The sequence below is a fragment of the Ranitomeya variabilis genome, chromosome 6 (genome assembly GCF_051348905.1).
Source record: "Ranitomeya variabilis isolate aRanVar5 chromosome 6, aRanVar5.hap1, whole genome shotgun sequence".
In the NCBI taxonomy this organism is placed as follows: domain Eukaryota; kingdom Metazoa; phylum Chordata; class Amphibia; order Anura; family Dendrobatidae; genus Ranitomeya; species Ranitomeya variabilis.
The window spans coordinates 111,305,493-111,329,346 of NC_135237.1; positions in this window are offsets into that span (position 1 = coordinate 111,305,493).

Below are 23,854 nucleotides of genomic sequence, written 5' to 3' on the forward strand. Positions count from 1 at the left end.
CGTGACGTCATCTAAGGCCCTTCAAGCGCGCATTTTTAGGTACAACGGCTCCTGGTTACGGCTGTAAAGTCCAGGCTGCGTCGGAGAGGTGAGTATATCCCTATTTTTTATTTTAATTCTTTCTTTTACACATTGATATTAATCTTGATACCGATTCCCGATACCACAAAAGTATCGGATCTCGGTATCGGAATTCCGATACCCGCAAGTATTGGCCGATACCCGATACTTGCGGTATCGGAATGCTCAACACTAGTAATGAATAAAGATTTGCAACTGAAATATTTCATTCAGTGATATCTAGGATGTGTTATTTTAGTGCTCCCTTTATTTTTTTGAGACGTATATATATATATATATATATATATATATATATATATACACTCACCGGCCACTTTATTAGGTACACCATGCTAGTAACGGGTTGGACCCCCTTTTGCCTTCAGAACTGCCTCAATTCTTCGTGGCATAGATTCAACAAGGTGCTGGAAGCATTCCTCAGAGATTTTGGTCCATATTGACATGATGGCATCACACAGTTGCCGCAGATTTGTCGGCTGCACATCCCAAAGATGCTCCATACAAGGCAGGATGGATCCATGCTTTCATGTTGTTTACGCCAAATTCTGACCCTACCATCCGAATGTCGCAGCAGAAATCGAGACTCATCAGACCAAGCAACGTTTTTCCAATCTTCTACTGTCCAATTTCGATGAGCTTGTACAAATTGTAGCCTCAGTTTCCTGTTCTTAGCTGAAAGGAGTGGTACCCGGTGTGGTCTTCTGCTGCTGTAGCCCATCTGCCTCAAAGTTCGATGCACTGTGCGTTCAGAGATGCTCTTAGGCCTACCTTGGTTGTAACGGGTGGCGATTTGAGTCACTGTTGCCTTTCTATCAGCTCGAACCAGTCTGCCCATTCTCCTCTGACCTCTGGCATCAACAAGGCATTTCCGCCCACAGAACTGCCGCTCACTGGATTTTTTTTCTTTTTCGGACCATTCTCTGTAAACCCTAGAGATGGCTGTGCGTGAAAATCCCAGTAGATCAGCAGTTTGTGAAATACTCAGACCAGCCCTTCTGGCACCAACAACCATGCCACGTTCAAAGGCACTCAAATCACCTTTCTTCCTTATACTGATGCTCGGTTTGAACTGCAGGAGATTGTCTTGACCATGTCTACATGCCTAAATGCACTGAGTTGCCGCCATGTGATTGGCTGATTAGAAATTAAGTGTTAACAAGAAGTTGGACAGGTGTACCTAATAAAGTGGCCAGTGAGTGTGTGTATATATATATATATATATATATATATATATATATATATATATTTTGTAACCTTGGAGAAATATTTAGATGAAAAAAATATATAAACAATAAAAGTACAAATATATTTCCGAAATGACCCGACCTATAAAGCTGTCCCACTAATTAACTCCTTCAGTGAACACCATCAAAATTTTTTTTTAAAAAAAGGCAAAAAACAATGCTTTATCATCATAACTCCAAACAAGGAGTGGAATAAAACTACATAAAAAAGACAAACATAAATAAACATAGTATCGCTGAAAACAAGAACTTGTTCCACATAAAACAATCCATAGTACAGCTCCATCAGTGGAAAAATAAAAAAGTTATAGCTCTCAGAATAAAGCATTGCAAAAATAATAATTTTTTCTATAAAATAGTTTTTATTGTGTAAAAGCGCCAAACCATAAAAAAGATATAAATGTGGTATCGATGTAATCGTACTGATCCGAAAAATAAAACTGCCTTATCAATTTTACCACAAGTGGAAGGACATAAAAAAAAATCCTGAATTGCTGGTTTTTGTTAATTCTACCTCCCAAAAATCGGAATATAAAGTGATCAAAAAATGTCTTGTGTCTGAAATTGGTACCAGTAAAATCATCAACTCGTCCTGCAAAAAACAAGACCTCACATGAGTCTGTAGGCTGAAATATGGAAAAATTATAGCTCTCAAAATATGGTGATGCAAAATCTACTTTTTGCAATAAATGCGATTTTTCATGTGTGACAGCAGCCAAACATAAAAACCCAATATAAATCTGGTATCGCTGCAATTGCACAGACCTGAAAAATAAAGTCACCATAATACTTATATGACATTAGGAATGGCGTAAAAAATAAATAAAACCAATTCCTCACCTGCCGTTGATTTGTTCATTCAGCCTCCCAAAATATTGCACTAAGGCTTTGTGCACATTTATCCTGCGCTCTTCGCTGAGCACTTACCTCTGTGTTTCCATGTAAATCTGTGAAATATGTGATTCAGACAGTACGCCATCAAATATTCCCAATAATGAGGCAGATGGAGGAACTGTGGACGCCATAGGACCTGTGATCTGGCGGTGTCCGTCTTTTTAGGATTGCATAAAAGTGCCGTTAGCCACAGTTTTATGCACTTCTGAGTAGAAGAATATCACTGAACAGAGGCCAGATGGAGTCCAGAGTACCTCTGCTGCTTCATTATAGTGAATGGATGCATCGGGGGTTTCATCTGAATCACCTCACTCGGAGATTAAGATTTAGATGGAAACCCAGATGTAAGTGCTCAGAGTAGAGTGCCGGATAAACATGATCTCAAACATTATGTAAATTGTTGCTAACAAAAGATTCAACTCAATCCACAAAAAAAGCAAGTCCTCACTCAGGTCCGTCATCTGTTAATGGAAATATAGAGGCTTCCACTTACTGGTAGCACAAAGGCTCTGGAAAAGCAAAATGGCTCCCCATCCCTCAAAAGAAATTCAGCAAATTCTTTGCTCCCAAATTCAAATTCCCCTCCCTACTGAACCCCATAGTGTACCTAAACCACATATAGCGTCCACATATTTGGCATTTCTGAAGTGATAAGAGCCCGCCTAACTTACGGGTGCATGTCTCTGGAAGCATGAGCTATGCATAATGTACTAGTCACTATAAGGCATTGGTCACGATAACATACTGGGTACTACAATGTTCTGGTCACTACAACATACTGGTCACTGCAAAATTCACTCAGTAGAGAAGGTACATGTAACAAGTAAATCCTAATTTCACAATACATTTAGAGAAATAATAAAAGTAAGTCTATGTAACCGTGTAGCGTATAGGCTAGTACCGAACAGTGAGGAGGGGATACATAAAGATAGACCATTTAAGCATAAAGTGCCAAGAGATAATTAGGGAAACATATTCACCTTGGAGAGTCTGAAGTGGCGTCTCCTCACCCCAATGCAATTTTGCAGCTGGCTTCTTCCAGGTGCGTTACATGTACCTTCCATACTAACAGAGTATCAACAGGGAGTGTGAGAAACACATTTTTTTCAGGGCATCGAAATTCTCTAGCACTAGGCACTTTATTTACTTCAAATGACAGCTTAAACTTTCTAACTAACCTTGCAGCTATTTCCACTGATTTGTCCATTTCCACACTTATACCCTCTCCTTGGTTCCTTTACCCCCTTTTTCTGAGAATGGTATAGTTTTCATCTTGGTAATATATACTCCTACAATTACAGATCTTAATTTATTGGAGGTTTGTGGCGTCTCCCCTGTGAGGCACTCTGCTTTTTAACTTTGTTCATGTACTGTGTTTTTAATATTATTAAAAATTATATATTTTACCTTAATGGAGCTCTTCATTCCCTTGGGTTCACTTCTACTAAGGTTCTAGATTTCACTGTGCCTCCGCTAATGATTCCAGCAAATTTTACTTTCAGAAAGTGAAATGATGTTCCTTCCCTTCCAAGCACTGCCATGCGCCCAAACAGTAGTTGTCTCCCACATATGAGTTATTGGCATACTCAGGAAATATTGCACAACAAATTGTACAGTGCAATTGCTCCTGTTACCCTTATGAAAATGCAAATTTTGAGCTAAAAACATTTTTGTGGGGAAAATGTGATTTTTTTTCTATTTTCATGGCTCAACATTATAAACTTCTGTGAAGCACCTGGGGATTTAAAGTGCTCACCACACATCTAGATAAGTTCCCTGAGGAGTGTGTTTCCAAAATGGTGTCACTTGTTGGTGGTTTCCACTGTTTAGCCACCTCAGGGGCTCTCCAAACGTGATATTGCGTCGGCTAATGATTACAGCAAATTTTACATTCAAGCTCAAAACATCACATGATGCGTCTTCCCTTCCAAGCCCTGCCATGCGCCCAAACAGAAGGTTTCTCCCACATACTAAGGAGAAATTGCACAACAAATTGTACAGTGCCATTTCTCCTGTTACCCTTATGAAAATGCAAAATTTGGGGTTAAATATTTTTGCGAGGAAAATATGATTTTTGGGTTTTTTTCACAATTCAACGTTATAAACTTCTGTGAAGCACCTGGGGATTCAAGGTGCTCATCATACATCTAGATAAGTTCCCTGAGACATCTAATTTTCAAAATGATGTCACTTCTGGGGGATTTTTACTGTTTAGGTACATTAGGGCAACTGCAAACGCGGCATGGCGTATGCTAATTGTTCCAGCAAATTTTGCATTCAAAAAGTCAAATGGCTCTCCTTTCTTTCCGAGCTTTGCTGTGCTCCCAAACAGTAGTTTTCCCCCACAGGTGGGGTATCGGCATGCTCAGGAGAAATTGCACAACAAAGTTTGTCGTCTATTTTTTCCAGGGGTCTAAAGTAAGTTTTTTATGACAAAAAGTGAAATGTTCATTTTTTTCCACATTCCAAAAATTCCCGTGAAGCACCTGAAGGGTTAATAAATTCTTGAATGTGGTTTTGAGCACTATGAGGGGTGTAATTTTTAGAATGGTGTCACTTTTGGGTATTTTCTAATCAACCCCTCAAAATCACTTCAAATGTGAAGTGGTCCCTAAGAAAATGGTTTTGTAAATTTTGTTGGAAAAATGTGGAATCGCTGATCAAATTTTAACTTCCCAACAAAACAAATCTTGTTTAAAAAATTGTGCTGATGTAAAGTAACCATGTGAGAAATGTTAATTATTAACTATTTTGTGTGACATACAGTGGCTACAGAAAGTATTCAGACCCCTTTAAATTTGTCACTCTTTGTTTCATTGCAGCCACTTAGTAAATTCAAAAAAGTTCATTTTTGTTCTTATTAATGTACACTCTGCACCCCATCTTGACTGAAAAAAAGAAAAGAAAAACTGAAATATCACATGGTCATAAGTATTCAGACCCTTTCCCCAGTATTGAGTAGAAGCACCCTTTTGAGCTAGTGCAGCTCACCTGGATTTTGGGATCTTATGCCATTCTTCCTTGCTGATTCTCTCAAGTTCCATCAGGTTAGATGGATGAATGTTGGTGGACAGCCATTTTCAGATCTCTCCTGAGATGCTCAGTTGGGTTTAAGTCAGGGCTCTGGCTGGGCCAGTCATGAATGGTCACAGAGTTGTTCTGAAGCCACTCCTTTGTTATTTTAGCTGTGTGCTTAGGGTCATTGTCTTGTTGGAAGGTGAACCTTCGACCAAGTCTGAGGTCCAGAGCACTCTGGAAGAGGTTTTCATCCAGGATATCTCTGTACTTGGCCGTACCTCCTCCAATGGAAACCAGTGATCCAGTCCATGCAGCTGAAAAACACCCCCATAGCATGATGCTGCCACCACCATGTTTCACTTTTGGGATTGTATTGGGCAGGTGATGAGCAGTGCCTGGTTTTCTCCACACATGCCGCTTTAAATCATTACCAAAAAGGTTTATCTTCGTCTCATCAGACCAAAGAATCTTATTTCTCATAGTCTGGGAGTCTTTCATGTGTTTTTAGCAAACTCTGTGTGGGCTTTCATATGTTTTGCACTGAGGAGAGGCTTCTGTTGGGCCACTCTGCCATAAAGGCCTGACTGGTGGAGCGCTGCAGTGATAGTTGACTTTGTGGAACTTTCTTCCATCTCCCTACTGCATCTCTGGAGCTCAGCCACATTGATCTTGGGGTTCTTCTTTACCTCTCTCACCAAGGCTCTTCTCCCACAGTTGCTCAGTTTGTCTGGATGGCCAGGTCTAGGAAGACTTCTGGTAGTCCCAAACTTCTTCTATTTAAGGATTATGGGGCCACTGTCCTCTTAGGAACCTTGAATACTGCAGAAATTCTTTTGTAATCTTGGCCAGATCTGTGCATTGCCACAATTCTGTCTCTGAGCTCCTTGGCCAGTTCCTTTGACCTCATGATTCTCATTTGCTCTGACATGCACTGTGAGCTGTGTTCTCTTATATAGACAGGTGTGTGCCTTTCCAAATCAAGTCCTATTAGTCTAATTAAACATAGCTGGACTCCAATGAAGGAGTAGAACCATCTCAAGTTGGATCACAAGGAAATTAACAGCATGTGACTTAAATATGAGTGTCTGAGAAAAGGGTCTGAATACTTACGACCATGTGATATTTCAGTTTTTGTTTTGTAATAAATTTGCAAAAAATTCTACATTTCTGTTTTTTTCAGTTAAGATGGGGTGCAGAGTGTACATTAATGAGAAAAAAATGAACTTTTTTTGAATTTACCAAATAGCTGCAATGAAACAAAGGGGCAATGAAACAAAGAGTAAAAAATGTAAAAGGGTCTGAATACTTTCCGTACTCACTGTATCTCTTTGATTTAGGGTCATAAGAATTCAAAGTTTAAAAATTGTTAAATTTTCAACATTTTTGGCAAATTTCCATTTTTTTTCTCAAATAAACGCAAGTCATATCAAAGAAATGTTACCACTATCATGAAGTACAATATGTCACAAGAAACTATCTCAGAATTATTGGGATCCATTGAAGCATTCCAGAGTTATTTTCTCATGAATTGACAGTGGTCAGAATTGTAAAAATTGACCTGATCATTAACATGCAAATCACCTTGGGGGCAAAGCGGTTAAATGCAATAGTAGAAAGGGATATACAGATAATTCTGCTGCGCTGCTGGTCAGGAGATATCCAATGGAGATGATGGTGTTGAATAGAGGGCAGTTTTATTTGTGTACAGTGGGGCAAAAAAGTATTTAGTCAGTCAGCAATAGTGCAAGTTCCACCACTTAAAAAGATTAGAGGCGTCTGTAATTTACATCATAGGTAGACTTCAACTATGGGAGACAAACTGCGAAAAAAAAATCCAGGAAATCACATTGTCTGTTTTTTTAACATTTTATTTGCATATTATGGTGGAAAATAAGTATTTGGTCAGAAACAAAATTTCATCTCAATACTTTGTAATATATCCTTTGTTGGCAATGACAGAGGTCAGACGTTTTCTGTAAGTCTTCACAAGGTTGCCACACACTGTTGTTGGTATGTTGGCCCATTCCTCCATGCAGATCTCCTCTAGAGCAGTGATGTTTTTGGCTTTTCGCTTGGCAACACGGACTTTCAACTCCCTCCAAAGGTTTTCTATAGGGTTGAGATCTGGAGACTGGCTAGGCCACTCCAGGACCTTGAAATGCTTCTTACGAAGCCACTCCTTCATTGCCCTGGCGGTGTGCTTTGGATCATTGTCATGTTGAAAGACCCAGCCACGTTTCATCTTCAATGCCCTTGCTGATGGAAGGAGGTTTGCACTCAAAATCTCACGATACATGGCCCCATTCATTCTTTCATGTACCCGGATCAGTCGTCCTGGCCCCTTTGCAGAGAAACAGCCCCAAAGCATGATGTTTCCACCACCATGCTTTACAGTAGGTATGGTGTTTGATGGATGCAACTCAGTATTCTTTTTCCTCCAAACACGACAAGTTGTGTTTCTACCAAACAGTTCCAGTTTGGTTTCATCAGACCATAGGACATTCTCCCAAAACTCCTCTGGATCATCCAAATGCTCTCTAGCAAACTTCAGACGGGCCCGGACATGTACTGGCTTAAGCAGTGGGACACGTCTGGCACTGCAGGATCTGAGTCCATGGTGGCGTAGTGTGTTACTTATGGTAGGCCTTGTTACATTGGTCCCAGCTCTCTGCAGTTCATTCACTAGGTCCCCCCGCGTGGTTCTGGGATTTTTGCTCACCGTTCTTGTGATCATTCTGACCCCACGGGGTGGGATTTTGCGTGGAGCCCCAGATCGAGGGAGATTATCAGTGGTCTTGAATGTCTTCCATTTTCTAATTATTGCTCCCACTGTTGATTTCTTCACTCCAAGCTGGTTGGCTATTGCAGATTCAGTCTTCCCAGCCTGGTGCAGGGCTACAATTTTGTTTCTGGTGTCCTTTGACAGCTCTTTGGTCTTCACCATAGTGGAGTTTGGAGTCAGACTGTTTGAGGGTGTGCACAGGTGTCTTTTTATACTGATAACAAGTTTAAACAGGTGCCATTACTACAGGTAATGAGTGGAGGAAAGAGGAGACTCTTAAAGAAGAAGTTACAGGTCTGTGAGAGCCAGAAATCTTGATTGTTTGTTTCTGACCAAATACTTATTTTCCACCATAATATGCAAATAAAATGTTAAAAAAACAGACAATGTGATTTTCTGGATTTTTTTTTCGCAGTTTGTCTCCCATAGTTGAGGTCTACCTATGATGTAAATTACAGACGCCTCTCATCTTTTTAAGTGGTGGAACTTGCACTATTGCTGACTGACTAAATACTTTTTTGCCCCACTGTATATATATATATATATATATATATATATATATATATATATATAACGAAACCCGACTTTGGAGCGAAGATCGCCGACGGCCGACCCAATCCCACAGTGAGATCGGGTCGGGTTTCACGAAACCCGACTTTCCCAAAAGTCGGCGACTTTTGAAATTGGCCGATCTGTTTCGCTCAACCCTAGTCAGTAAATTTTTTGCCTTCCTCTCCTTCCCAGGAGATGTGGTCTGATCAGACCATGTCCCTGTTCATCAGACACGGCCATTACACAGAACACAGCAGGGGCATATTTATAAGATTATCTCAGCCTGGGACAATTTTTAACACATCCAATTGTGGAAATTATTATTATTCAAAGATCTATTAATTGAAATGTACTTTGTTCATGGGAAAACCCATTTAAGTCTTAGTGACATCAGTAAAAAGTTGATATCGGTATTGTAACAATCATGATTAAATGGGTAAAAATATATATATTACATATGTGTTACAAAGCACAATGTAATGCAATGTGTTACAAATACAAAGCATGCTGCACTATGTCTCTCTGAACTAAGACTGACGGAATAAACACAAGTAATACATAGTTATTTTATTAGATGTCCTTTAACATAAAATGAATGAAAGGACAGTAAAACATGAGCAGCAGGAAGACTTACAGTACAGACCAAAAGTTTGGACACACCTTCTCATATAAAGATTTTTTGTATTTTCATGACTATGAAAATTGGAAATTCACACTGAAGGCATCAAAACTTTGAATTAGCACATGTGGAATTATATACTTAACAAAAAAGTGTGAAACAACTGAAAATGTGTCTTATATTCTGGGTTCTTCAAAGTAGCCACCTTTTGCTTTGATGACTGCTTTGCCCACTCTTGGCATTCTCTTGATGAGCTTCAAGAGGTAGTCACCGGAAATGGTTTTCACTTCACCGGTGTGCCCTGTCAGGTTTAATAAGTGGGATTTCTTGCCTTATAAATGGGGTTGGGACCATCAGTTGTGTTGAGCAGAAGTCTGGTGGATACACAGCTGATAGTCCTACTGAATAGACTGTTAGAATTTATATTATGGCAAGAATAAAGCAGCTAAGTAAAAAAAAACGAGTGGCCATCATTTCTTTAAGAAATGAAGGTCAGTCAGTCCGAAAAATTGGGAAAACTTTGAAAGTGTCTCCAAGTGCAGTTGCAAAAACCATGAAGCACTACAAAGAAACAGGCTCACATGAGGACCGCCCCAGGAAAGCAAGACCAAGAGTCACCTCTGCTTCTGAGGATAAGTTTATCCGAGTCACCAGCCTCAGAAATTTCAGGTTAAAAGCAGCTCAGATTAGAGACCAGGTCAATGCCACACAGAGTTCTAGCAGCAGACACATCTCTACCACAACTGTTAAGAGGATACTTTGTGCAGCAGGCCTTCGTGGTAAAATAGCTGCTAGAAAACCACTGCTAAGGACAGGCAACAAGCAGAAGAGACTTTTTTGGGCTAATGAACACAAGGAATGGACATTAGACAAGTGGAAATCTGTGCTTTGGTCTGATGAGTCCAAATTTGAGATCTTTGGTTCCAACCACCGTGTCTTTGTGCGATGCAGAAAAGGTGAATGGATGGACTCTACATGCCTGGTTCCTACCGTGAAGCATGAAGGAGGAGGTGTGATGGTGTGGGGGTGCTTTGCTGGTTACACTGTTGGGGATTTATTCAAAATTGAAGGCACACTGAACCAGCATGGCTACCATAGCATCTTGCAGCTGCATGCTATTCCATCCGGTTTCAACAGGACAATGACCCCAAACACACCTGCAGGCTGTGTAAGGGCTATTTGACCAAGAAAGAGAGTGATGGGGTGCTACGCCTGATGACCTGGCCTCCACAGTCACCAGACCTGAACCCAATCGAGATGGTTTGGGGTGAGCTGGACGGCAGAGTGAAGGCAAAAGGGCCAACAAGTGCTAAGCATCTCTGGGAACTCCTTCAATATTGTTGGAAGAACATTTCCGGTGACTACCTCTTGAAGCTCATCAAGAGAATGCCAAGAGCGTGCAAAGCAGTCATCAAAGCAAAAGGTGGCTACTTTGAATAACCTGGAATATAAGACATATTTTCAGTTGTTTCACACTTTTTTGTTAAGTATATAATTCCACATGTGTTAATTCATAGTTTTGATGCCTTCAGTGTGAATGTACAATTTTCATAGTCATGAAAATACAGAAAAATCTTTAAATGAGAAGGTGTGTCCAAACTTTTGGTCTGTACTGTATGTGGATGACCTTGAGATTTTAGAATTACGGATGGATTGTCCGCACAATTGACTTTTGAATGAAAGGAAGATCAGATTAAATAAATATAGGACATGACTTACAATTACTTATGACTGGAAAGGTTAATGAAAAACATTTCTTACTTTCAATTTGAAGAATATGTATTAAACCTCCACCTCTCAACATAGACATCATTTTTTATAATTTATTTGCCTCATACATTAGAAAATGCAGTTATATTGTTAAACTTAATATATACAGTATGTCCTACACAATCATTTTGTGTACGTTCCATTTTGAATAAGCATTATGAGATAACATTTTGGTATTTACTGCACATCTATATGCGGAGTTCCCTGAATACATTTTGATTTATTATTAGTGTAAAGCTGATGACTTGTTCTTTCTGGTCGCTGTACTTTGTGACCTCCTAGAGTGGCTCACTACATAGAGAAATTGATGAATAGCCGCAGTCTAATTTGAAATACATTAAGGAATCAGTTAATGCTATTGTATTTGAGCTTATTTCTTCTCTTTAAACATCGAGAAAGTAAAACAGTAGCTGCATAAAAGTTTCTTAAAGGGGCAGTTTGGGACATGGGTATTTTTACCTCTTCTTGTCACAGCCAATTGTGGCATTTATAACAGGCCTTTAATATACACTGCTCAAAAAAATAAAGGGAACACTTAAACAACAGAATATAACTCCAAATAAATCAAACTTATGTGAAATCAAACTGTCCACTTATAAAGCAACACTGACAATCAATTTCACAGCCTGTTGTGCAAATGGAATAGATAACAGATGGAAATTATTGGTTGGTTGTGCTTTCACACTCGTGGTAGCATGAGACGGACTTTACAACCTACACAAGTGGCTCAGGTAGTGCAGCTCATCCAGGATGGCACATCAATGCGAGCTGTGGCAAGAAGGTTTGCTGTGTCTGTTAGCGTAGTGTCCAAAAGATGGAGGTGCTACCAGGAGACAGGTCAGTACACCAGGAGATGTGGAGGGGGCCGTAAGAGGGCAACAACCCAGCAGCAGGACCACTACCTCAGCCTTTGTGCAAGAAGGAACAGGAGGAGCACTGCCAGAGCCCTGCAAAATGACCTCCAGCAGGCCACAAATGTGCATGTCTGCACAAACGGTTAGAAACCGACTCCATGAGGATGGTCTGAGTGCCCGACGTCCACAGATGGAGGTTGTTCTCACAGCCCAACACCATGCAGGACGCTTGGCCTTTGCCACAGGCGCCCTGAGCTCTTTACAGATGAAAGCAGGTTCACACTGAGCACGTGACAGACATGACAGGGTCTGGAGATGCCGTGGAGAGCGATCTGCTACCTGCAACATCCTTCAGCATGACTGGTTTGGCAGTGGGTCAGTAATGGTGTGGGGTGGCAGTTCTTTGGGGGGCCGCACAGCCCTCCATTTGCTCGCCAGAGGTAACCTGTCTGCCATTAGGTACCGAGTTGAGATCCTCAGACCCCTTGTGAAACCATATGCTGGTGCGGTTGGCCCTGGGTTCCTCCTAATGCAGGGCAATGCCAGACCTCATGTGGCTGGAGTGTGTCAGCAGTTCCTGCAAGATGAAGCCATTGAAGCTATGGACTGGCCCGCCCGTTCCCCAGACCTGAATCCAATTGAACACATATGGGACATCATGTCTCGCACCATCCACCAATGTCACTTTGCACCACAGACTGTCCAGGAGTTGGCAGATGCTTTTGTCCGGGCCTGGGAGGAGATCCCTCAGGAGACCATCTGCCGCCTCATCAGGAGCATGCCCCGGTGTTGTAGGGAGGTCATACAGGCACATGGAGGCCACACACATTACTGAGCATCATTTCCTTGTCTTGAGGCATTTCCACTGAAGTGGGATCAGCCTGTAACTTCATTTTCCACTTTGATTTTGAGCATCATTCCAACTCCAGTCCTCCGTGGGATATTAGTGGTGATTTACGTTGATAATTGTTAGGTTTTATTGTTCTCAATATATTCCACTATGTAATGAAGATAAAGATTTACAACTGGAATATTTCATTCAGTGATATCTAGGATGTGGGATTTTACTGTTCCCTTTATTTTTTTGAGCAGTGTTTTTGCTTTCTTGGCCTTTTCTCAGAGACTATGAACGAGAACACCAAAACTTTTTCTTCACTCATGGTTAGTGGTTGGGTGAAGCCATTTATTGTCAAACTAATGTGTTTTCTCTTTTTAAATCATAAATAATAATGACATCCCAAAATATCCAAATGACCCTGATCAAAAGTTTACATACCCTGGTGAGTTTAGCCTGATAAAATGCACAGAAGTTGACACAAAGGGGTTTGAATGGCTACTAAAGGTAACATCCTCACCTGTGCCCTGTTTGCTTGTAATCAGTGTGTGTGCATAAAAGCTGAGTGAGTTTCTGGTTTCCAGGAAGACTCTTGCAGCTTTTATCCAGCCGCTAATGTTTCTGGATTATGAGTCATGGGGAAAGCAAAAGAATTGTCAACGGATCTAGGGGAAAGGTAGTTGAACTGTATAAAACAGGAAAGGGATAGAAAAAGATATCCAAGAAATTGATAATTCAAGTCAGCAGCGTTCAAACTGTGATTAACAAATGGAAAATCAGGGGCTCTGTAAAAACAAAACCATGGTCAGGTAGAGCAACAAAAATTTTGTCCACAAATACCAGGAAAATTATTCGGGATGCAAAGAAAAACCCACAAATAACATCAGCTGAAATACAGGACTCTCCAAAAACTAGCGGTGTGGCTGTTTCAAGATGCACAATAAGGAGGCACTTGAAGAAAAATAGGCTGCATGGTCGAGTTGCCAGAAGAAAGCCATTACTGTGCAAATGCCACAAAATATCTCACCTACAATATGCAAAACAGCACAGAGATAAGCCTCAAATTGTCTGGAACTAGATAATTTGGAGTGATGAGACCAAAATTGAACTTTTTGGCCACATTCATAAACGTTACATTTGGAGAGAGGTCAAAAAAGGACTATGATGAAAGGAACATTATTCCTATTGTAAAGCACGGAGGTGGATCGCTGCTGTTCTGGGTATGTGTGAGCTACAAAGGCACAGGAAACTTGTTCAAGGTTGAAGGAAAGATGAATGCAGCACATTATCAGCAAACACTGGAGGCAAATTTATAATCATCAGCCGGAATGGGACGTACTTGGTCGTTCCAACATGACAACCATCCAAAACACAAGGCCAAGTCTACCTGTCATTGGCTACAACAGAACAAAGTGAAGGTCCTGGAGTGGTCATCTCAGTCTCCTGACCTCAATATCATTGAGCCACTCTGGGGAGATCTCAAGCTTGCAGTTCATGCTAGACAGCCCAGGAATTTACAGGAACTGGAGGTTTTTTTGCCAAGAAGAGTGGGCAGCTTTACCATCTGAGAAAATAAAAAAACCTCATCTGCAACTACCGTAAGAGACTTCCAGCTGTCATTGCTGTTAGAGGGGGCAATACACAGTATTAAGAAATGGGGTATGTGAACTATTGATCAGGGTCATTTGGATGTTTTGGGTTGTCATTATGATTTAAAAAGAGAAAACACAGTAGTTTGACAATAAATCGCTTCACCCAACCACTAACCGTAACGTGTGGAGAAAAAGTGTTGGTGTTATCATTCATATTCTCTGAAAAAAGGCCAAGAAAGCAAAAATTCTGAAGGGGTATGTAAACTTTTGACCACAACTATATATTGCCAAGTTCCAGTAGCCATGACTTTCAGCCATTTTTTGGTACCATATTTGTTATGTGGAATTGAACTCCGCTTCCTCCAATCGTCAGATCAATTACGTAATTGGTTGATGAGTGATGGATGCAGCCGTGGCTGCATCCACTGCTTAGCTTGTTATTGGCGAACTCACAGTGTGCATATGGTATATACACCATCGATTTTTATTGCAATTTTATCTGTCCATAGAGAGGAAACATGGCCTGGATAGTTCCATCCATCAGACCATTAATACGTTGGAGAGCTTATTGAATGCAATTGTAAAGATGCCGAAAATATATCTCCTATAAATATCGGATTGATGTAAAACCCCAATATTCATCACTGACCATTGCCTCCAAAACATCTGAGAAGATTTTTTGATCTGAGTAAACCATATCCCTGGGAAAGGTACTTCTCCGCCTCTGCGTAAACAGATCTCAGACTTTTTATCTTGTGTCCAGCAAATCTTCCTGCTGTAATTATCTGGTCGCTGCAAGAGGCTCATACTTCAATGGAGGTTGAAGTGTTAGCTCTCTTTCCCTTTTCCCAAATGTTCAATGTGAGCGGGACATGTCCCCTCCCTGAAGATGTTTGTATGGATTTTCATTTTTCTCCACCATAATAGTCGTATGAGGGCTTCATTTTGCAGTAGAATCATTTTGGTGTGCATAAAAACTTATAAACAAACTTCTATTAACACTTATAGGGAAGAATATAAACAAAACACTAATTTCACCAATGATTTTTTGTGCTTAATAAATATCTTTTGCAAAAAAAGTTTGTTTATTTTTGTTGTATTTTTAAAACATATGTGGGGAGAACTGCTGATGGTCTGACAGAGGGAGTTTTCGCAAATGTCACAATCTCTATTCACTGTGGCATATGAGTAGTTAAAATGCTAGATCTGGTATTACAACCGAATCCCACTGCAGATCACATAGGCACAACACTTCTACCCATGACATCCCTTGTAGATAAATATATATCCTAATGCAAGGACTTACTCCCTATTAATCTGTATATACAGTGGGGAAAATAAGTATTTGATTCACTACCGATTTTGCAAGTTTTCTCACCTACAAAAATGGAGAGGTCTGTAATTTTTATGTTAGTTACACTTCAAGTGCAAGAGACAGAATCTAAAAATAAAAATCAGAAAATCACATGGTATGACTTTTCAAATAATTACATTGCATTTTATTGCATGAAATAAGTATTTGATCACCTACTAATCAGCATTAATTCTGGCTCTCACAGACCTGTTAGTTTTTCTTTAAAAAGCCCTCCTACTCTGCACTCATTACCTGTATAAATCGCACCTGTTTGAACATGTTATCTGTATAAAACACACCAGTGCACACACACAATCAATTACACTCCAACCTCTCCACCATGGTCAAGACCAAAGAGCTGACTAAGGACACCAGTGACAAAATTGTAGACCAAAAAGGCTGGGATGGGCTACCGGACAATAGGCATGCAGCTTGGTAAGAAGGTGTAGGAGTGGTTGAGGTGATGTTCTACCACCTGACACCTTAAGTGGTTAAATGTATTTTATATTAGTGTATGTTGTCAAAGGTCAAACCCTAGGGTTGTCTAGATAGAGTTAACTGTAATGGCCAGCCCAGTTCTGGGAGGGGGAACTGAGAGTTAGTGCCAAGTCCAGGAAGTGTCAAGGGTAGTTTGAGGAAGTGTGGTGAAGACACAGAGTGCTCATAGACAATAGGCTGCTTGGGACAAGGTGAGCCTATTACTTGGGGCAGTGGATTGCCATAGACCCCTTTCGTGCTAATCCATCTGTAAGCCTGGAAACCTTGAGATGGATGTCAGGGCTTTTGGGTGCACTAAGCCTGCGGAGCTGCAAGAACAGATGGACTTAAACTTTGAGAGGTGGGAGACGTTGCAATCCGGGTGAACTGCTTGTGCTGGAGAAGAATTCATAGTGCTAGAGGGGTTAGCAAGAGGAATGCTCTACCCATACCGAGAATTAAGGCTATGGGCACACGCTGCGGATATACTGCGGATCCACAGTGCACATGCTGTGGAATAAAACGCGCGGAAACGCAGCAGTTTATATTCCGCAGCATGTCAATTCTTTGTGCAGATTCCGCAGCGGTTTACACCTGCTCCTCAATAGGAATCCGCAGGTGTAAAACCGCAGGTTGAATCCGCGCAGTGCGGTCTACCTGCGGATTTATCAAAATCAGTGCGGAAAAATCCGCACACCATTCCGCAGCGTGTGCACATACCCTAAGGCTAAAGTTATGTCCGGTACCTGTGGGAAAGAATGTAACCCATTGGGCCCTATCCTATATGCCCGATTGTAATGACCATAAGTTGCCAAGTAAAAGTTTGAATGTTTTTATTAATTCAAGGTCCCCTCGACTGCTTGCTGTGAAGGTTCTGGAAGATGGAAGCCTGGAGCCAGTGAATGCCTATGGGCCACAAGTAAATGTGATGCACCCCACACACAGCAGCACATCTGCACTGGGACATGTTTTGCCTGTAGGGTGCCAAAGCGAGTAAGAGCAGCATCTCGATCATGTCTACCTCACCCAAGCACCTTACATTTGACATAGGCATCCAGGATGCTAGTTCTTCACACGAAGAAAGTTGGGAAGTGCAGACCAATGGTACAGATGGAAGAGTGCTGTTAGGCATGTGGCCCAAGATGGCGGTCAAAAGCATGGATTCCAAAATAGCGATAGCGGCGGTGAAAAGAAGAACTACCTATCAAAGAAAATGAGTCCAGCATCCAAAAGTGTCAGTCAGAAGAAGAATGTGCCCTGCAGCCAGGATTCAACCCAAAATGAGAGGTATGCTGCAGAAAAAGGAGTAGCATAGGGCGAGGCTTGGCCCATCGAGTGTAAGATGGCAACGGCAGGGCGCAGCCAAAGGTAAAGTTGTCAGAAATGAAGTATGATGCTGCACTTGTGCCTGACATTCAGCCTAGGAAGAGGTGGAACTGGACTTGACTTGAGCGGCCGCAGTGCGCAGTCGCACTTCGCCGGCGTCTGACGTCATTGTCAGCCGCCGGCGAGTGCGTCCTTCACCTGCGTGGAGGAAGTGAGGTTCCCCGCCGCAGGAGCATGGCAAGGTAAGAACTCGTTTTTTTTTGAGAGCGGCGATCCCAGGGGGGTGGGGCCCGGGGCAGAAAGCTGGACACGCTGGGGCAGAAAGCTGGACACGGGCAGTATGCTGGACACAGGGGCAGAGATGCTGGACACAGGGGGCAGAATGCTGGACACAGGGGGCAGAGATGCTGGACACAGGGGGCAGAGATGCTGGACACAGGGGCAGAGATGCTAGACACAGGGGCAGAGATGCTGGACACAGGGGGCAGAGATGCTGGACACAGGGGGCAGAGATGCTGGACACAAGGGGCAGAGATGCTGGACACGGGGCAGTATGCTGGACAAGGGGGCAGAATGCTGGACACGGGGCAGAATGCTGGACACAGGGGGAAGAATGCTGGACACAGGGGGCAGAATTCTGGACAAAGGGGCAGTATGCTGGACACAGGGGGCAGAGATGCTGGACACGGGGCAGAATGCTGGACAAAGGGGCAGTATGCTGGACAAAGGGGCAGAGATGCTGGACACGGGGCAGAATGCTGGACAAAGGGGCAGTATGCTGGACAAAGGGGCAGAGATGCTGGACACGGGGCAGAATGCTGGACAAAGGGGCAGTATGCTGGACAAAGGGGCAGAGATGCTGGACACAGGGGGCAGTATGCTGGACACAGGGGGCAGAATGCTGGACACAGGGGGCAGAATGCTGGACAAAGGGGCAGTATGCTGGACAAAGGGGCAGAGATGCTGGACACAGGGGGCAGAATGCTGGACAAAGGGGCAGTATGCTGGACAAAGGGGCAGTATGCTGGACAAAGGGGCAGAGATGCTGGACACGGGGCAGAATGCTGGACAAAGGGGCAGTATGCTGGACAAAGGGGCAGAGATGCTGGACACAGGGGGCAGTATGCTGGACACGGGGCAGAATGCTGGACACAGGGGGCAAAATGCTGGACAAAGGGGCAGTATGCTGGACAAAGGGGCAGAGATGCTGGACACAGGGGGCAGAATGCTGGACAAAGGGGCAGTATGCTGGACAAAGGGGCAGTATGCTGGACAAAGGGGCAGAGATGCTGGACACAGGGGGCAGTATGCTGGACACAGGGGGCAGAATGCTGGACAAAGGGGCAGTATGCTGGACAAAGGGGCAGAGATGCTGGACACGGGGCAGAATGCTGGACACGGGGGGCAGAATGCTGGACACGGGCAGTATGCTGGACAAAGGGGCAGTATGCTGGACAAAGGGGCAGTATGCTGGACAAAGGGGCAGAGATGCTGGACAAAGGGGCAGAATGCTGGACAAAGGGGCAGAATGCTGGACAAAGGGGCAGTATGCTGGACAAAGGGGCAGAGATGCTGGACAAAGGGGCAGAGATGCTGGACACAGGGGCAGAGATGCTGGACAAAGGGGCAGAGATGCTGGACACGGGGCAGAATGCTGGACAAAGGGGCAGTATGCTGGACAAAGGGGCAGAGATGCTGGACACAGGGGGCAGTATGCTGGACAAAGGGGCAGAGATGCTGGACACGGGGCAGAATGCTGGACAAAGGGGCAGTATGCTGGACAAAGGGGCAGAGATGCTGGACACAGGGGGCAGTATGCTGGACACGGGGCAGAATGCTGGACACAGGGGGCAGAATGCTGGACAAAGGGGCAGTATGCTGGACAAAGGGGCAGAGATGCTGGACACAGGGGGCAGAGATGCTGGACACAGGGGCAGAGATGCTGGACACAGGGGCAGAGATGCTGGACACGGGCAGAATGGAGATATGGGGTATGATGAAAGACATGGGGGCATGACTGGAGACAGATGGGGAAGGATTGGAGACACAGGAGGCATGATTGGAGACACTGGGGGCAGAATTGGAGACAGATTGTGCAGGATCATGGGGCAGGATGGATACAATGGAGACAGATGGGGCAGGATGGGGAGATCATATGGGGCAGGATGGATACTCATGAGGGCAGGATGGGAGAACATATGGCTGATGCCAGGAATGAGACACACGGGGGCCAGGATGGGGAATATTATTACCATAGGGACTAATTAAGGGATATTATTACTGCAGTGATGTATTTATTTTTTGAGGACACTGTTTTAAATGAGGGGGCGGTCCTGTTACTGTGTAGAGTGACACTATGTCGCCTCTTTTTCTGTATGCGGTGTCATGTAGAAGTTGGGAAAAATTAAGTAATGTGTTCTACAAGCGGAGCTCGAGATAACTGTGTTATTTCCTGCAGAAACGAGTCCTGGCTGGAAGACATGATGGCGGTCTGTGCTGGATGAAAGATGAAGGACTTCACCTAGAGACGTCACTGGTAAGTCTGTGTTACCTATACACTGACACTATACACTGTATACTATATACAGAGCTCCTGTGTATAATTTCACTAGTGATCACTGTATTATCTGTACACAGACACTGCATACTAAGTACAGATCTCCTGTGTATAATGGCACTTATGGTGATAGTGTGGTGCTTTTTTTTTATTACTGATCAGAATTGTAGTATTCAGTAACTATGTGGTGGTAATATGTGGTCTGGACATGGTGTAGCGTTATTTGTCCATTGTATGTGATATTATTCGATCACTGTGGTGGTAATATGTCATCTGGTCATGGTGTAGCGGTATTTGTTCTTTTTATGTGATATTATTGATCATTTTAAAAATTGAAAAATAAATAAAAATATACCTAAATTGTATTGCATATTTTAACAAATATTTAATAGGTTACAGCAGAGTAGGGCCTCACCAAAAGAGTCTTCCGTGTTATGGTTGCGGCTTACAAAATCCTTTGGCCAAAACAAAAGCTACCGGCTATATGTGTGATCTGGTGATGGGAACTGTTAGGGTATGTGTCCACGTTAAGTAAACGCTGCGTGTTTGATGCTGCGTGGGGCCACAGCGTCAAACACGCAGCATCCAGATGTTACAGCATAGTGGAGGGGATTTTATGAAATCCCGTCTCCACTATGCGTGGTAACACGCAACCGGCGGCCCTGCGACTCCGGACATGCGCCGCTTCTTTTAAGATCGCAGCATGTCCGCTCTGCGCCCTGCGCCACCGCAAGCTATAACACAGGGCCCTATGTGTGGGGTGCGATGATCCCGGATGTGTGCAATGAACACATCTGGCATCATCGCGTCACAGTAGGGGGCGGGGCTTAGCGCCGAGCGGGTTTGCTGCTCCGACGCAACCGCCGGCCGTCCTGAAGGTGGACACGTACCCTAAATGTGTGATTGGTGAGAAGTGGAGTTTTTCCAAGAGAGAGCGGTGGGACTGTGGACAGTTTGAGGGGTGGAGCGTGGAGGTGGGGCTGGGGTGGAGCCTGGGCGGAGTCTCAAGGGGGCCCCGAAAATTTTGCCAGTATGGGGCCCCGAAATTTCTAGTGGCAGCCCTGCCACCAAAGATTACAATCCAACAGACCTGAATGCTGAATCCAGGACCTTGGCTGAGGGATGAAAAATCCCAGAGGCTTCCGGTATTGAAACAATGCTCCCAAGGGAGGACGAGTGCACCCTAATGTGGCTGGTCCCCGTTCTGGTATTGGCCAGGGAAGTCCCTGAAGCATACAGTGCTGTGAAAATTTATTGGGACAAAGCAAAAAAATTAAATGTTATAATGCACTGTTACATACTAATTCTGAAAACTACTAGTAATGAGTGAGTATACTCGTTGCTCGGGTTTTCCCGAGCACGCTCGGGTGACCTCTGAGTACTTGTTGTTGCTCGGAGATATAGTTTTTATCGCCTCAGTTGCATGATTTACGGCTTCCAGATACGCTGAATACATGTGAGGAATGCCTGTTTGTTAGGGAATTCCCACATGTATTAAGCTTATCTGGAAGCTGTAAATCATGCAACTGAAGCGATGAAAACTATATCTCCGAGCAATAACAAATACTCGGAGGTCACCCGAGCGTGCTCTGGAAAATCCGAGCAACAAGTACACTCGCTCATCACTAAAAATTACCTTTTTCCACTGGCTAGTTGACCACGATTTATTTATTATATATTAAAACTGGTTTGAATCACTGACTGGTAACCAACTTACGATTTTACTTAAAAAATGCTTTGTGCCAATTAATTTGCACAGTACTGTAGATAAGCACAGCTGAGCATGAGGCCAGCGGGGCGAAGTTAAGGTTGGGTGGAATGAAGGCAATCCGGGTGAACTGCTTGTGGTGGAGAAGAATTCCTAGTGCTTCAGGAGTCAGCAAGAGGGATGCTCTACCCATACCGAGAATTAAGGCTGAAGTTATGTCTGATACCCGTGGAAAAGACTGTAACCCATAGGGCTCTATCCTATATGCCTGATTATAATGACCATAAGTTGGCAACTAAAAGTTTGACTGTTTAAACAAATTTAGAGTCCTCTGGATTACTTGCTGTGAAGGTTCAGGAAGATGGAAGCCTGGAGCCAGTGAAGCCCTATGGGCCACAAGTAAAGGTACCTTTACATTAAGCGGCGCTGCAGCGATAGTGACAACGATGCCGATCGCTGCAGCGTCGCTGTTTGATCGCTGGAGAGCTGTCACACAGACCGCTCTCCAGCGACCAACGATGCCGAGGTCCCCGGGTAACCAGGGTAAACATCGGGTTGCTAAGCGCAGGGTCGCGCTTAGTAACCCGATGTTTACCCTGGTTACCATCGTAAAAGTAAAAAAAACAAACAGTACATACTCACCTGCGCGTCCCCCGGCGTCCGCTTCCTACACTGTGTGAGCGCCGGCCCTAACAGCAGAGCGGTGACGTCACCACTGTGCTTTTACTTTCACTTTAGGGCCGGCGCTCAGTCAGAGCAGGAAGCGGACGGCAGGGGACGCGCAGGTGAGTATGTACTGTTTGTTTTTTTTACTTTTACGCTGGTAACCAGGGTAAACATCGGGTTACTAAGCGCGGCCCTGCGCGTAGTAACCCGATATTTACCCTGGTTACCAGCGTAAAACATCGCTGGTATCGTTGCTTTTGGTGTCAAACCTGACGATAAACGCCGGTCTGACGACCAAATAAAGTTCTGAACTTTATTCAACGACCAGCGATATCACAGCAGGATCCTGATCGCTACTGCGTGTCAAACTAAACGATATCGCTAGCCAGGACGCTGCAACGTCACGGATCGCTAGCGATATCGTTTAGTGTGAAGGTACCTTAAGTCTGATGCACCCTGCACACAGGAGCACACTGGGACACGTTTTGTCTGTAGGGTGATAGAGCAGGAGGGAGCAGCAGCTCGCCCATGACTACCTCGCCCAGGCAGCTTAGAAAGGCAACAACTGTTGGCACACTTATTAGAAAATGAAGATGACTGACAATATTCCTCAGTATTGGGGCTCTATAAAAGATCTCACCTTGTGGGGTAAGGATGATTCTGAGAAAGGTCAGGAATCAGCCCAGAATTACATGGGTGGACCTGTTCAATGACCTGAATAGAGCTAGGATGACAGTCTCAAACATTACTGTTAGTAACACGCTACCCTGTCATGGATTGAAATCCTGCAATGCACGCAAGGTCTCCCTGCTTACACCAGCACACGTAATTACAATTAAAAAAAAAATATTCCAGGTTGCAATGCAACAAACAGGAAAAACAACAAGGGTGCTGAATAATTTTTACAAGTCACTGGATGATGTAAGGTTTTTCCACGTATTCATGTTTTTGGTAAACCCCTACACGGATTTGTCTAAATATATCCAAATTGTCATGCATCCATTTGAATCCCCTGCCATGCCAATGGTTTAGTGGTGTCCAGCTGATCCTTCTTCACTTGGATACAACAGTCTAGTCCCCCACTTTGGAGGGAACTGTGACATAGTACTATTCAGTTGAATGTCGCTGTAGTGCAGTTCCCTGATGGCAGTTTTGCTGTACAGGAGAACAGCTGAAAGGACTTCTGTCTCTTTGTCTCTTTGTTCTCTGGATGGATAGAGGTCTCAGTGGTTGACCCTTCAATGATAATGATAATACAGCTCTAGGCAATAATATTATCTGATGGGAATTCCTTTTAAGTGATGGCAGGAAAATCCCATATAAAGATATGTACGGTAAACTGTAGATGTTCTAAGAGTGTCCCAGATTATTTGCAGATGTTATTTCTGCTTCTCCTGTCCTCTTCATGACCAGCTTGTGAAATCCATTATTGCTCTCCTTGAGTCTTTTCCATTACACGACAAGGTTGTACATTCATTCTATTAGGACATGGCGTTTATTTAAAATGTATTCCCATTAGAGGGCC